The following is a 14,044-nucleotide window of genomic DNA, read 5'->3' as shown; positions in this document are numbered from 1 at the left end:
CTAATGCTTCCGTGCTTTGAAGGAGTGATATGTATACCCAACATCCTGAGATCTCTGCAAAAATGTGGTGCATCCTGAGATGTCTGCCATCACAAGATAGTAAAAAGTATCTGTGCTTTGATACACTTGAAACTAATATAACACAGTATGTTCATTATACTTCAATTAAAAAAAGAAATATCTATGCCTTGGGGGCACCTGGGTGGTTCTGTCAGTTGAATGTCCAACTCTTGATTTCAGCTCAGGTCTCAGTCTCAGGCTCTTAAGTTCAAGCCCTGCATTGGGCTCCTTGTTGGCCATGAAGCTGACTTTTTTAAAAAAAAGTATCAGGGCACCTGGGTGGCTCAGTGGTTGAGCGTATGCCTTTGGCTCAGGTCATGATCCTGGATCATGTCCCGGGATCGAGGCCCACATCCGGCTCTGCAGGGAGCCTACTTCTCCCTCTGCCTGTGTCTCTGCCTCTCTCTGTGTCTCTCTCATGAGTAAATAAATAAAATATTTTTTTTAAAAAGTATCAATTCTTTGTATTTGTGATATCGCAAGCTAACTGTTGTTTGTTGCCGTGTCCCATAATGAAAGGGCATGCCAAATTTTAGTTGGAGGTTAGCGAAAATAAAGATATAATTATTTCTTATCTAAGTTCACAGACTCCTGAAGTTTATCCACAGTGCTTTTAGGGGTCTCAGAAATGTAGATTAACAACTTGCCATGGACAAGCCAAACAGCCCTTGGATTTTCAGGGTGAGACTCACGCCGCCTTCCCCCAACTGGCCATTTCATTGTTACCCAGTCTCTAAGTGACCATGCTCCCTCTGTCCCCACACGTCGGGCCACCCCCTGCCTTACCCGTCCCCGGACCCCCTTACACTTGGAGTCCTCTGGGCCCTGAGGCTGGGCATTCTCTGCTGGCACTGCTGCCTAGGTGCTGCAGAATCCCACCTCCTCCACGACCGTCTTTAGGGTTTGAAAGCCTCAATTCCACTTCCAAAGCCCTTCAGGCACATCATCTTCAAGGGGGTGTGAATAAGTGCAGGTTGGACTCTTGAAGCAGAACTCTACTTTTAATATTTTAGGGAAATTATAGGATAATATATTTCTGCACAGGAGACAGTTTCCTGGCCCCAAACAAACCATTAGTCAGTTGTGGTGCAAGCAGACTCTTTTCCTAATGGAGTCATGTGCATGTCTTTGGCCCCATCAGAGTTCTGAACTGGGTCACAGACAGACGTTTTGTCGGGTTGCTTTAGTGCTCAGGTGTTGGCGGATGACACCAGGCCTCCACCTCTGATCCTCGTGGAAAGACCACCTGCACTCTTATGCTGGGATCGTGGGGGTGAGATGCTCCCCTGCTAGTGAGCTCAGGCAAACTGCTGATGAGAGACGCCAAAAAAAATCAGGGAAACTGTCTTTTCACCCCTTTGTAATGAAACTGACTGGTTAGGTAAAAAATTCTCGACACGAACTGTGCATGTGGATCGTGTACTGACTGTACCAGTCGTGGGGCCGTGGGCTGTGTTTGGAGCACCCGGCTCACAGCACGTTGGCACCATCCCAGCACCAACCCAGTGTGTGTAACAAGGGCACGGTATTATCTCTGGCCTCAGGGGCTGGAAGCCTGAGATGTGGTCGCGGAGACAGGGCAGGTTCCTTCTGGCGCCAGAGGGAGAATGGGTGCCGCGCCTCTCCCCAGCTCCAAGGATGCGCTGCCATCTCTGGGGTTCCCTGTGGTGGGGAACGCCCCATCTCTGCCTCCACTTTCCGTGGCATCCTGTGTGCATCTGTCCTGTGTCCATATTTCTGCTTTTTATGAGAAAGCAGTAACGTGGGAGTAGGACCCCCCTGGAAGACCCCGTTTTAACTTGATCACATTCGCAGGCAGCATCCATGGTGGTGACAGACAAGCCCTGAGACAGCCCGTTATGGCTCCTGACCGTGGCTGGACATCTGCTCCTGTTCCTCGGCTTCTTGCAGTTCCCTGAGCCTGTTCTCAAGCCCTCTATCCATCCCCTGAGCTATCGATGTATTCCCCATGAATTCCTTTTTTGCTTGAGTTAACCAAGATCCTGTTTCTTGTAGCCAAGAACCCCAACTAACGGGCATCAGTAGGTGATTGCTGCGTGAACGGGTGAGCTACAGGCAGCTGTGGGTTTCAGCGGGTCCCTGCTTGTCCCTTGGTGCCACCGGGCGGAGGGTGGCTGGGTGTCCTGGGAGGCCTGGGGTCACCTGCTTGCTCTGTTAGACGATGATGGGGCCTGCCCTGGGCATTGTCGGTCATGCCCCCCTCTGCTTTCGCCCTCTCCCCTGCCTCCCATATGGAGATGAGGCTACGTAGCTTAAATATTTATCAAGTGCATCTCTTATGCCAAGAAAAGACCAGGAGACCTTGACACAAGTTACTACTAAAAACAGTGCTGTGATGTATGTCCCCGTAAAGATGTCTGTATGTATGTACAAGAACGTTTACAGAGGAATTCTTGGGCCGGAGGGGACGTTCATTTAAAATTGTGAGAGGGGCAGTCCTGGTGGCTCAGCAGTTTAGCGCCACCTTCAGCCCAGGGCCTGATCCTGGAGACCCAGGATCGAATCCGACATGGGGCTCCCAGCATGAAGCCTGCTTCACCCTCTGTCTCTCTCTCTGTCTCTCTGTCTCTCTCTCTCTCTCTGTCTGTCATGAATAAATAAATAAAATCTTTAAAAATAATAAAATAAAAAAATAAAATTGTAAGAGATGATCCCAGATTGCCCACCCAAGAGATTGTATCAGGTCCCCACCGCACAGAGCCACGTGCAACAGGGCTCGTCTCTTATCACCCCTGCCCCAGATGTCATCTTTGCAGGTCAACTAAGTGAGAAACACTTTCCTTTTAGACTTGATATGCAATTTGGCTTTATTGTTAGTGAGGAAAGGGCTCTTCAGATGCTTGAAAACACTTGTATGCCTACAAGTTCCACAGCCTCTTGACTGCTTTTTCATCAGTGAAATAATCAGCAGTAACGAGCAGCACCTCCTGGGTGGTGAGATTTACATCAAACGTGGTAGACATGGCTGTTCCATAACAGCTGGTGGCCTGGTGGTCACCCCAGGGGCGCAAGACGAGGGGTGCATGAAACAATCAGAAAAAAAAGCAAGAAGTGGGGCACCTAAGTGGCTTAGCTGGCTGAGAGTCCAACTCTTGGTTTCAGCTAAGGTCTGCTTGAGATCCTCTCTCTCCCTCTCCCTTTGCTTCCTTCCCCCTTGTACTCTTTCTAAAATAAATAGATAAAATCTTAAAAAAAAAAAAAAAAAGAGAGAGAGAGATGACTTGGGACAACTGGGTGGCTCCGTGGTTGAGCATCTGCCTTCAGCTCAGGGCGTGACCTGGGATGGAGTCCCACATGGGGCTCCCAGGGAGCCTGCTTCTCCCTCTGCCTGTGTCTCTGCCTCTCTGTGTGTGTCTCTCATAAATAAGTAAATAAATATCTTTAAAAAAGAGGTGACTTTAATCTGGAAAAAAAAAGAAAAAAAGCAAGAAGATATAGGATGTTGTTAAATATTCTCTGTCTCACTGTGATGAGCAAGGGTAGAAACAGCAGGTGCCATTCACCCTGGAACCTCCAGGCAGCTGATGCATCAGTGGACCCTGCTCAGAGCTCACCTGATGGTTGGAGAGAATGCCCCTTCTGCACCACTGGGCACTTGTCCTGGGCAATCAGAGGCCTTGTGCCTCCCATGAGGATTCCCACCTGGGCATAGGTAGGAAGTCTTTCCCAGGCACCCTTGCCGTCCCCCCCCCGCCCCCCGCCTTCCAGGCAGTGCTGTCAGAATGTTACCCTCCCTCTGCAGAGCCCACATACTATCCCTGCCTCTTTCTGGAGGCTTCTTTCTTTGTTTGAGCTCTGGCCCATCCCACTGAAGCTTCCATCAGGCGTCCCACTTCCATCAAGCATCCCCAGTGACTTTATGTAAAACGAAGGACCCCTCCTCCATAACTTGTTGCTCTCCCTCCACTGCTCTGCTTCCCACCCTTTTTTAAAAACCTGCCCTGATGTCCAATTTGCTTGCTTTAGGTCTAATTATGGACAATATGTCAAAGCCATTCATTAGATAATTCAGTTAAACGTATTAAAGACCAAACTACAAAGGTTGCTTGTGAATAAAAAAAGGGTCATGTTTATGCATGAAATAACTCAGATTGGTCCTCTCGGGGTGGCACCAGCGGGGGTCTGGTTCCAGCACTCTGGCGGCTCCAGTCACCCTGTCTCTGTAGAGCTACTAAGCTACTAGGGGGAGGACCACAGAGGTGTCCTGCCAGTTGAGGAGGGCCGGGCCGCAGCACCCCCCCCACCCCCCCACCCCCCCCACCCCCCCCACCCCCCCACCCCCCCACACACACCCCCACACACACCCCCCCCCCGCCCCTGCTTGTAGCTCCTTCTGTCCTGGGTATCACAGAGCCTCCGATGGAGATGCACTTCCCGGTTGCTCTGGGTTGCTTCGGCCTTTAGAAGGATTATCATAGCGGTGCCCCCCACCCCATTATAAGCCCTTCCCATTTCAATCGATGGTGTTTGTGGGTAACCTAAAGCCTTTGATCCAAGGTTGTTTACCTGCCCAGGGACACCATTAACTTTCCTGAACAATGGCACAGCTCCAGGGAGTTATCTGAGACTCAGACCTAGTTCCAGAACAATCAACTCTAAGTTGTTTAAGAAGGCTGTGTACATTAAAACAGCCATAAATCACGGTAATGAATCCAGCAGCGTGGGGAGAAATTCATTACCCATCTGATACATGGGGCTCTTACTTCAGTGCTTGATGCATATCCTTTTGTGGGTGGTAAATGAGAAGATGTGATAGTAACACACTGCTCCATAAACAGAAAACATTGCACATGTATGGGGGTGGGGGCAGAGGGGTAAGAACCCAAGCAACCCACCCAACACGTAAGCGCTTTATTATTATAAGATTTCTTGGGGCCAACAGTTCAGCAAGGAGAATTTATAAACATATTTCAACCCTTGGAAGGATTTCAGCATAATTTGCTTGGGCTCCTTAAGCGAGGAGGAATGCATCTCTGGGTCTCTGCAGAGCAATAAAAAGAGAGAAGTGGCTGTTTGTATGTGCGTGTGCTTTCACAGCATCTGAAATGCTTCATACTTTCCAAACTAAATGGGTCTGTCTGCCTTCGAGACCAGGAAGGATGGCAGAGCCCAGGAGCGTCTGGGGAAGGCACAGAATGCTCTGAGCGCGGGCATGTGCTGCCAGGCAAGCCAAGGTCAGCGTCTTTCTGAAACTTTCATTTGGAAGTGAAAACGCTGATGCATGGGGCCCAGTTCTCATTTGATTTCCATTTGCAAATGAACAGGAATGATTTCTTCCACTTACCCTTGGTGATTAACGTTGGCCATCAACACTGCACAAACAAATGAGCCTGCCCCAGTTCTCAGCTGCATACGTTCGTTCAACACCTCGGAAATGTCACATCTTGGGTTTCTGGGTCAGGAATGAACAAGCACAGGGAACTACGAGGAGTTAACCTTGGCTTCTGGGGCTGGCCTGGTTCTTACATGAGACTTTTCAAATATTGGTCCTATGTCGGGTTCTTTCAAGTGGGTGATAGCTGGGGGAAGTGCCTGTCATCCAGAATGCTGTGGCCAAGCCGTCCCTGCTGTGTCCCAGCTGCTCTGCTGGGCAAGGAACAGCCGGGCCATGAGGACGTTTGCTTCAGGATCAGAAGGGGTCGTTGTGAAGAGTGAGATCACGCTGGCTCTTTGGGAACTTGCTTCCCCTACATACCACAGAAGCCACAGAACAGGGGCCTGTAGCGGTGCACCCAGGTGGTCCTGTCCTCCCTGGACGTGCCCTCTGAGCTGCCCTTGCATCTCTGGGAGCGAAACCCCGCCTGCCCTGCAGAGCCTCCCGAGGCTTCAGCAGATGGATCAGGGATGAGCATCTGTGACAGAGAAAAGGACATCCTCCTCCAGACCCAATCCCACACCCACGGAGCGGATGCGACCTTGGGATGCCCACTGAGTTTGGGACAAGCATCTCCTCATCCCCGGGCGCCCTGTGAGGCAAGAGAAGATGCTTAGGTGGGGTGGGAGAGGTGTAGAGGGAGGGATATCACCTGCTGATCTTGGGTGAAAACATGGAAGGTCTAGCTGTCACGCTCTCACGGCGTCCCCTCCCTGCCTCTCCTGCCTTCCTCCGACTCGACTCCTATGCCACCCCAAGCCCATCCCCCCGAGCCCACCCTCATCTATGCGCCCACCTGTCACCCAGAGGCCTGGAGTCTCCCTCAGGGGCTCCCAGATCCACTTCTCCTCATCCCACGCCCCCTGCTCGCCTCTGGCGGTGCCCACCTCGATTTCTACCATAGCTTGTGGATTTTCCTGCGTTTATCAAATGTTGCATTTTCTCGGGATCCCGACCTATTCTCATGTTAAACCGTCTTTCTGTATGACGGATCTAACTTCATGGTTCTAACTCCTGACTCAGTATCCTCATCCTCAAGCCCTCCAGCGCTCGGACGGAATCGCGTGGCTGCTGGTCTGCGGTCTCCATGTGGGTGACTTTCAGGCAGCTCCCACCAACATCTCCAGGATGGACTCATCGCCTCCTTACCCTTAAAACCACTGCTCTTCTAGTGTTCTGTTGGTCATGGTGCCACCACTCACTTGGTGACTAAGCCAGGCACAGGGGAGCTCTGCGGGGCTCCCCGCGACTGTCCGTCTACACCACCTGTCTGTCACTGGGATGCCTGGATGCTCCCACCAAATCACTCCTGAACCCACCTCTATGCATTCCAGCCCCCAGCCCAAGCCTCCATCAGCACCAACCTGAGATGTCCCCATAGCTTGGTGCCCTCTGGGCATCGCTTTTGGCTTCTCTAGTCTGCTTTCCACACTGTGGACAAAAGGACATTCCAGACTCTCAAAAGCAGTTCTTCAGTAGCTTCCAGTGTGCACAGACTCAAATCTGAAGCCCATAATGTGGCCGGTGACACAGGATTTGGCACCTGCTACCTCTGCCTTGTTTAGCTGCCTTCTTGTTTATGTTCTTTCCGGAACCGGATTCAAAGAGCTCCCGCATCGTAGAGGGCTCTTCCTTCTGGTGGGTCTTTGTAAAATTCACGACGCTGACCTCAAAGGCAATGGGTGAAAAAGATGGCATCTACTGCTGACATGAATGACACCACTGGAACTCTCCAGAATTGCTGACTGTGATGTCACTTGGCTCAACCACTCTGGAAAACTGACTGACTGCCTCCACCACAACAGATTGTACCTACAGCCCATGGCTCCTAACTCTACTTCTCCATGTGCACCCACAAGATACAAATAAGCACATTCACGGGGGCAAAATGTAATCGTAGCCCCTGACTGGGAACATGCAAATCCATCAATGGCAGAATGGATACCTGGTGGCAGAATATTTACTCCGTGGGCAACAGCCAGCAGTGGGAATCACACTGCTCGGCCTCAAATACCCTTCAGGGAAGACTCTTCTTTCAGAACCAGTGATGTGCGACGTGTCCACCCAGCCCTTTCCATCTGAAGAGTCACGTCCTTCAGTCCTGGGAAATGTACTGGGTTTTGTTGGTTTGTTTGTTGTACTTTCTTCTTTCCTGTTTTATCTCTTCTCCTTTTCTGGAACTCCTGTTTGTCTAACGGACGTTTGGGGTTGATCCTCTAATTTTCTTATTTTCTTCTCCTACTCAATCTTTTTGACTCTGTACATTTTTCCAGACAGATTTCTTCAGCTTTCTTTTCCAAGCTCTGAATTTTTAAATTCAGGATCCTATTTTTAGTATCTAAGAGCAGCAACTGGTTACTTGTGAACTGCTCCTGTTTTGTTTTGTTTTTAAGATTTTATTTATTTATTCATGAGAGATGGGGGGAGGGCAGAGACACAGGCAGAGGGAGAAGCAGGGCTTCTCCTGGTTTAAACTGATTCTGGGGGGCGCCTGGGTGGCTCAGTCGGTTAAGCATCTGACTCTTGATTTTGGCTCAGGTCGTGATCTCAGGGTTGTGGGGTTGAGCCCCACGTCCAGCTCTGTGCTCAGCATGGAGTCTTCTGGAGATCCTTTGTCTCCTTCTGCCCCTTCTGCTCGTGCACGTGTGCTGTCTCTCCCTAAAATAAATCAATAGGTCTTAAAAAAAATAAACTAACATTCTGTTCTATTGTTTCATGAATCCAGTATCTCCCTTATTTCTCTGAAGATATTCATTACAGTAATTTGGTTTTTAGTTTTCTTTTGCTCTTTTTTGTTTGCTTTTTAGTGACTTCCTCTATTTTTCCTTAGTTTCATCTTTGTCTTTGTGTTGGAAGCTCTATTCAAATCTCTTGTGATATTTGGCTATCAGTTCACATTTGGGAATGAGGCATGCAAAAGCTGTTCAGAGCTCTCTGTGTGTGATGGATTAAAGATGGCCACACATTGTCTCTTCTCCTCCCATTAAATTACATCCTGAGACCTCCAAGGCCAGATCATAAGCAGCTGTGTGGCTTGTGCCCAGGCTTCCTAGAACTTTTGCTCATGGAGGCCACCTGCCACGCTGTGAGGAAGCCCAAAGAGCCACATGGAGGAGCCTGTGTTGGGGAGAACTGAGGCCAGCAGGCTGGGCCAAGCTGCTAGCTCACAGCCACGTGCACGAGCCATTCTGGAACCCGTTCCACTGTGTGAGGAAGTGTGTCTGCTGAGTTCTGCCTAAATTGGAGATTTGCGAGGAAAAGCAATTATTCCTGTTTTAAGCCACTGTGTTTCAGGACCACACGCCACATGATGCCACACGACACCACACGGTGTACAGAACTGCTTGTGTGCACAAGCAGGGCATTTCACCTGGTGGTACTCACTCTGGGGTGGTTAGGTGGCAAACGGCCTTTGGTTAGGGAAGCCCCCAATAGCAGCGTTTGTAGACAAGATGCTGTTTGCCTCCAGCCAGATGTGCAGCCATCACTACCCTCTGCCTCCATAGCTCTTTTCATCTAGGAAAACAGAAACTCTACTATCCTACAATGTTTGATTTAACCAGCTCCAATTGGTTTCTATTCCTTGAAACTAAGTTCTAGCTAGGACATGTGGAACTGTGCAAGGCGTGTCTGTGCAAAAGCTGTAGGTGGAAGGCCAGCTTGGATGGGATCACTGTGGGTGCTGAGGTAGGCTGAGCTGAAACCTTTCTTAGGTGATGGGAAGATTCTGTGTTTTCTGAGCCACAGATGAGTAGTATAAAACTGTGTTGAGAAGTCTGACTTGACAGTGTTGAGTAATACGGAATGAAGAGGAATATGAAAGCAAAGGAGATGAGTTCATTAACTCAACAAGTATCTATCAGGCTCCCTGTAGACACCACGCCCTTGTCTTGGCCTTGGAAATACAGCAAGGGACAGAATAGTTGAGGTCTCTGCCATCATGACATTTATATTCTACTTGGGAAAGACATATAAGGTACAAGTCAATGCATGCACAAGATAATTTCAGAGAGCAAAAATTGTTACCAAAGAAACCAAAGAGGGGCGCCTGGCTGAGCAGTTAGTTGGTGAACACGTGACTCTTGGTCTCGGGGTCGTGAATTCAAGCCCCATGCTGAGGGTAGAGTTTCCTTAGGAAAAGAACCAAATGAGATGGCAAAATAAACAGTGTATGGAGAGGGTGGGGTCCACTTTAGATACATGACCAAACAAGAAGTCTGTTAGGGTGGAGAGATGGAAGTACTGGTTAGGACAGTTAACTCAGGAAGGACTCCAATCAGTCCTGTTGAATTCCACAAATTTGCACCTCTGGCACAAAATCCAGGAGTTTGGGGCTTAAATGGAGGCCAGAGGTTAGGGGGCACACAAAAGGCTGGTGCAGAAGAAAGTTAGTCTAGGGTCATTGAAAGAAGTCGAATGTGTGAGGAGAGTTAGTTTTGGGGGAAAGTTGATTCTTTCCAGTTGGGATTTGGTAGTTTGAGGATATGAATGGGACACCTGAGTGGAAATGTCCAGCAGACCCAGAGGTCAAGCCTGAAAAAGTCAGCTCCTTTCTCTGCCTGTACCTCCTCGTGGATCTACCTGCTGACAACCAACCTTGGCCATCAAGCCCCTGTCCACGGCCACCCCGAGGTCAGGCACTAGCCCCTTCCGGCCTGTGGCTCAGCAGCAGCCACTTTCTTGACTTTACCTCCCAGTGTGAGGCCAACGGGAGATGCTCCACAAATGTTTGCCGAATGAAATGAGATGGAATCTGAGATGTGCAAAAAAAGAGGGGAGTGTTAAGCTGCTGAAATTTGGAGTTGGCAGCATTTTTATACTTTTTTTCCAGACTGGCAGGAAGAAGAGGCTGATGGGTTACAAAATGGCAGCGTGGCAGGAACATCTTGGCACCAAAGGCAGGCCTGAGACCGTGGCCCTCTGCTGTCCTCAGAAAGGTGGTGGAGCACACCCAAGATGACGGGTGGCCAGGGGCTTTAGAGAGGGTGCACCAGAGAGTTTCTGGGGGTCTCCGACAGTCCTGAAACAAGTGGCATCCATGTTCTGGGCCATTTTCTGGCTTATGGTTATGTCCCATACCCCTCCTGGCCTCCCCAGGAATTAACAGTGACCCTAAGAGGAGGCAGTTAGCCTGGTGCCAGGAAAGTCTGCTGAGCAGGTGCAGAGAGGAGGACATCGAAATTGGAAGTCACTTCTTGAGAGCCACACAGCAGGGCAGTGGTGGCAAATGGTAGAGGAGCCCCCACACCTTGTGCTTCAAAACTTGAGGCAGCGGTTCCAAGCAGCTCTGGGGTAGCTAAGCACTTGCACTGCTAGGCTGTCCCACAATGAATCCCCTTCTTCCCTCCTCTGTACCCTCTTCAGACAAGATTTACTGAAGTCAAGTGAACCTTGGTTCAACCTTGTTCGCAGGTTCTAAGTGGTCGTTTCACTTAAGACATTTACCTAAAAGCCCTTTCCATAGAACCAACTCCTGCAGGCATGCTGCCAGCAATTAATGAAAGATGATAAAATAATAAAAGAAGTAATACATTAACTATATTATCCTTGCACATTTGGGCAGTCCTTTTCATTATATCCTCTTTATGGACATTCTCCAGCAACATTTGAAGAGCTCCTTTATTGCTGTTCTGTGCCTGTTTAGGTTTCTAGACATTAACAGGCTACTTAAATGCTAATGCTCTCTTCGGCTCTCTGTCTTCGCTGGTGGGCTTTGACGCAAATGCTCAGTGGGTACATTACATCCATACCTTCCCCCTTCTGCTTGGAGAGGGAGCGGAAAGAGAACTCGGGATGACAGATTTCACTTTTGGGCTCCCAGCCCCTGAAGGAGATTGGATTGCTAATTAAGAGAAATGATGCAATCGGCCTTCATCTCTAATTTGCTTAGAGAACAACGTGGTCTAGAAGGCAGCGTCCCTTGGAGACCTAGGATTTCCAGGTCACAGTCTGGGGTGGGCACGAGCGACACCTGTCTTACCCGGAGCAGCCGACCTGGGGTGACATACTGTGTGCTCCGTGTCTGTGCTTCTGTTCCACCGGCTTGTCCCGCCCCCTCCGAGCCTTTCCCAGACCCATTAATACCTGTCTGATACACCTAAGGCCCAGCTGCTAACTTTTGAAAAGAGCGCGGGTTTTGGAGGAGAGAAACTGTGCCCAACAAAACCACGAACTCTTTCGGCAGCTGTGGTGGCCACGTGACACGGTTCTGACCAATGAGATGTGAGGAGAAAGTCGGAGGGGATGCCTGGGAAAGTCTATGAGACCACGTGACAGTTGACCAATGAGAAGCAAGGAGAGTTATGGGTGTGATTGTTGGGAAAGTTCAGGTGGCCACGTGACACGGTTCTGACCAATGAGATGTGAGGAGAAAGTCGGAGGGGATGCCTGGGAAAGTCTATGAGACCACGTGACGGTTCTGACCAACGAGATGTAGGACGGATGGCACGATTTCTAGGAAAGTTCCTCTAGCCTCACTCAGGAAGCCCTCCTTCCTCTCTTTCCTTCCTCTCTTTCCTTCCTCCTTCCTCTTACCTTCTTTCTGCCTGGCAAGGGGACGGATGTACTCCGGACAGGCAGCCTGCACCCCGAAATCATCGGGTAATAAGCCCGAGTGTGGAAATGAGCACGCTCAATGCGAGGAAGAGAGCAGAGACACCGAAGAGCCTGAGGGTCTGGCAGCATCTTGAATCGATGTGGGTCGGGTGTGGGTCACCTACCTCGGGACTCGTGGCAGAGACGAAGTCCCTGGGTGTAGGAGCCACTGTGGGAGAGGTTTTCTGTTCTTGCAGCTGGTTGCCTTCCTCGCTGATGTGGTGTCACAAGGAGAGAGCTGGGCCGGGTGAGCAGTCATCATCTTTGAAGCCTGGGCAGGACTGGGGACCGGCCAGGGGTCCTCTGGCGGGCACAGCCTCACCCCTGCTATAAACTTGGTCCCCGTGGCCTCCATTCCTCCTGTGCTGGTCACCCTTGTTCCTGTGCTTACCTGGCAAGAGCTGACCTCTGGAGGCCCCGCCCAGGACGCGGGCTGGGCCCCTCTCCCTCCCCAGCGTCTCCTCTTGTGTCCCCACTGCAGGCACATCTTCCAGTTTTGACTGTTGTGTGACGGAGGCGCAAGCCTTCTACCTCCCCCTGGCTGGAAGCTGACTGCTCTAAAGACAGCAAGTTGAGAGCAGACGACTAGAGAAAGTGAAAAAGACGCCAGAGAGCGGCAGTGGGCGCGGGTGAACCCAGCTGTGCCCCCTGAGAGCTTATTCTGCAAACCTCCTGTGTCTGCCTTCCTTCTTGAACCCTCAGTTGAAGAACTGAGCTCAATTTTCTGAGCTAATCCAAGGAAAGGAGAGAGCCTTATGCCGCTGGAGCGTCGTGAAGGAGAACATGGGCTGCTGGCCAGATGCCTGTGGCCTCCCTGGGTGTGGACAGGTGCCCTCAGATGGGAGGAGGCCACCATTCACTGCAGCACACGTTTCAGTGGTCTCTTGCCATTTTACTTTTCAGCTATTTTTATCAAAAACTTAATTTTTCCCTGCAGTGGACTTACCGGTCCCTTTGCCTAATGATAGTTCTGATTCTTGGAAGCTGAATGTCATTCGGGTTGTGCCTCCAGTGTGACGGCGTTCTGGGGCAAGGCCTTCTGAGTTCCAACCCTCTCCTTGTACTCCTGAAGAAGCTGTCCCAGAGGTGAGTGGCACTCCTGCCACAGCTGCAACCCCCCACCCCCACCCTGGCTTTTCTCTTCAGGGTTCTGGGCCTCTGCTCTCTCTGGTAAAGAGCAGAAGTGGGTCTCCAAGGAGGCGGACAAGCAGGATTGAGATGCAGAGGGGACAGGTTCCAGCACAAGGTAAGGTCAGGAGCCCGAGAGGTCACAGTCTTTTGTGAGCTCAGGAACAGGGTGACCAGGACAGGAAGGGAGGACGGTAGCCAAAGAAGAAAGCAATAATCTTTTCCAAACTTCGAGGCCTCTCCTGCTCTTCCCTCTCACATGACTTTCCTGGATGTCTCTGCTTCTCTGCTAAGACTCCCAGCATCTGTTGGCTCCTCAAGTTCATAGGGGACCTGTGGACCCCAGTCCTTTGCTGTGACATAGCTGAGCTCTCAGGCAGCTCGCTCCCCAGCCAGCTGCCCCAGAGGGTCAGTATGAGCTCGTCCTGACCTTGGATCAGTCCTATCTCCAGTGAACACCAAGAGCTGTTTGGGGAGGAGCTCCAAACTGACCCTGTGAACCCCATAGAAAGTCCCATGTGTGTAGTGCTGTTGAGGCCTGAATGCTCTGGAGAGGTCGCCTCCAGCACTCATGGTGATGAGAAATTTTTGTGAATTCATGAGCACCTGTTTTTGCCTAAAGAATAAAAAAGACAAACACAAGTTGCCCGTGAGAAAAGGTCCTTGGTTTCATCCTCTTCGGCTCAACCGACCAGTGACATGGCTCGCTGGCACGACAATGACATATATTCACTGTATTAATATTTCGTGAATGGTTAATCTTATGCATCCTCCTTTATTCCTTTTATTTTGATCTTGGAAGGAACACTCATAACCTTTCAATTTAGACATTTTATATTATTCACGATGGAAATCAAAAAGCTTTGC

The 14,044-nt window shown here is 50.2% G+C and overlaps 1 long non-coding RNA gene across 1 annotated transcript; it reads right to left on the bottom strand.

The window, feature by feature from the left end:
- Nucleotides 1-4,424: 4,424 nt before the first annotated feature.
- On the bottom strand, nt 4,425-11,632 carry LOC144284664 (uncharacterized). Its single transcript, XR_013353105.1, has 3 exons — nt 6,820-11,632; nt 5,366-5,933; nt 4,425-5,062 (listed from the first exon to the last, which is right to left on the bottom strand). It is a non-coding gene; the product is annotated as an uncharacterized LOC144284664 (long non-coding RNA).
- Between the last annotated feature and the right edge of the window lie 2,412 nt (nt 11,633-14,044).

This window comes from Canis aureus, chromosome 15, assembly GCF_053574225.1.
Source record: "Canis aureus isolate CA01 chromosome 15, VMU_Caureus_v.1.0, whole genome shotgun sequence".
Classification (NCBI taxonomy): domain Eukaryota; kingdom Metazoa; phylum Chordata; class Mammalia; order Carnivora; family Canidae; genus Canis; species Canis aureus.
This window is presented reverse-complemented; position numbering and strand designations above follow the sequence as displayed.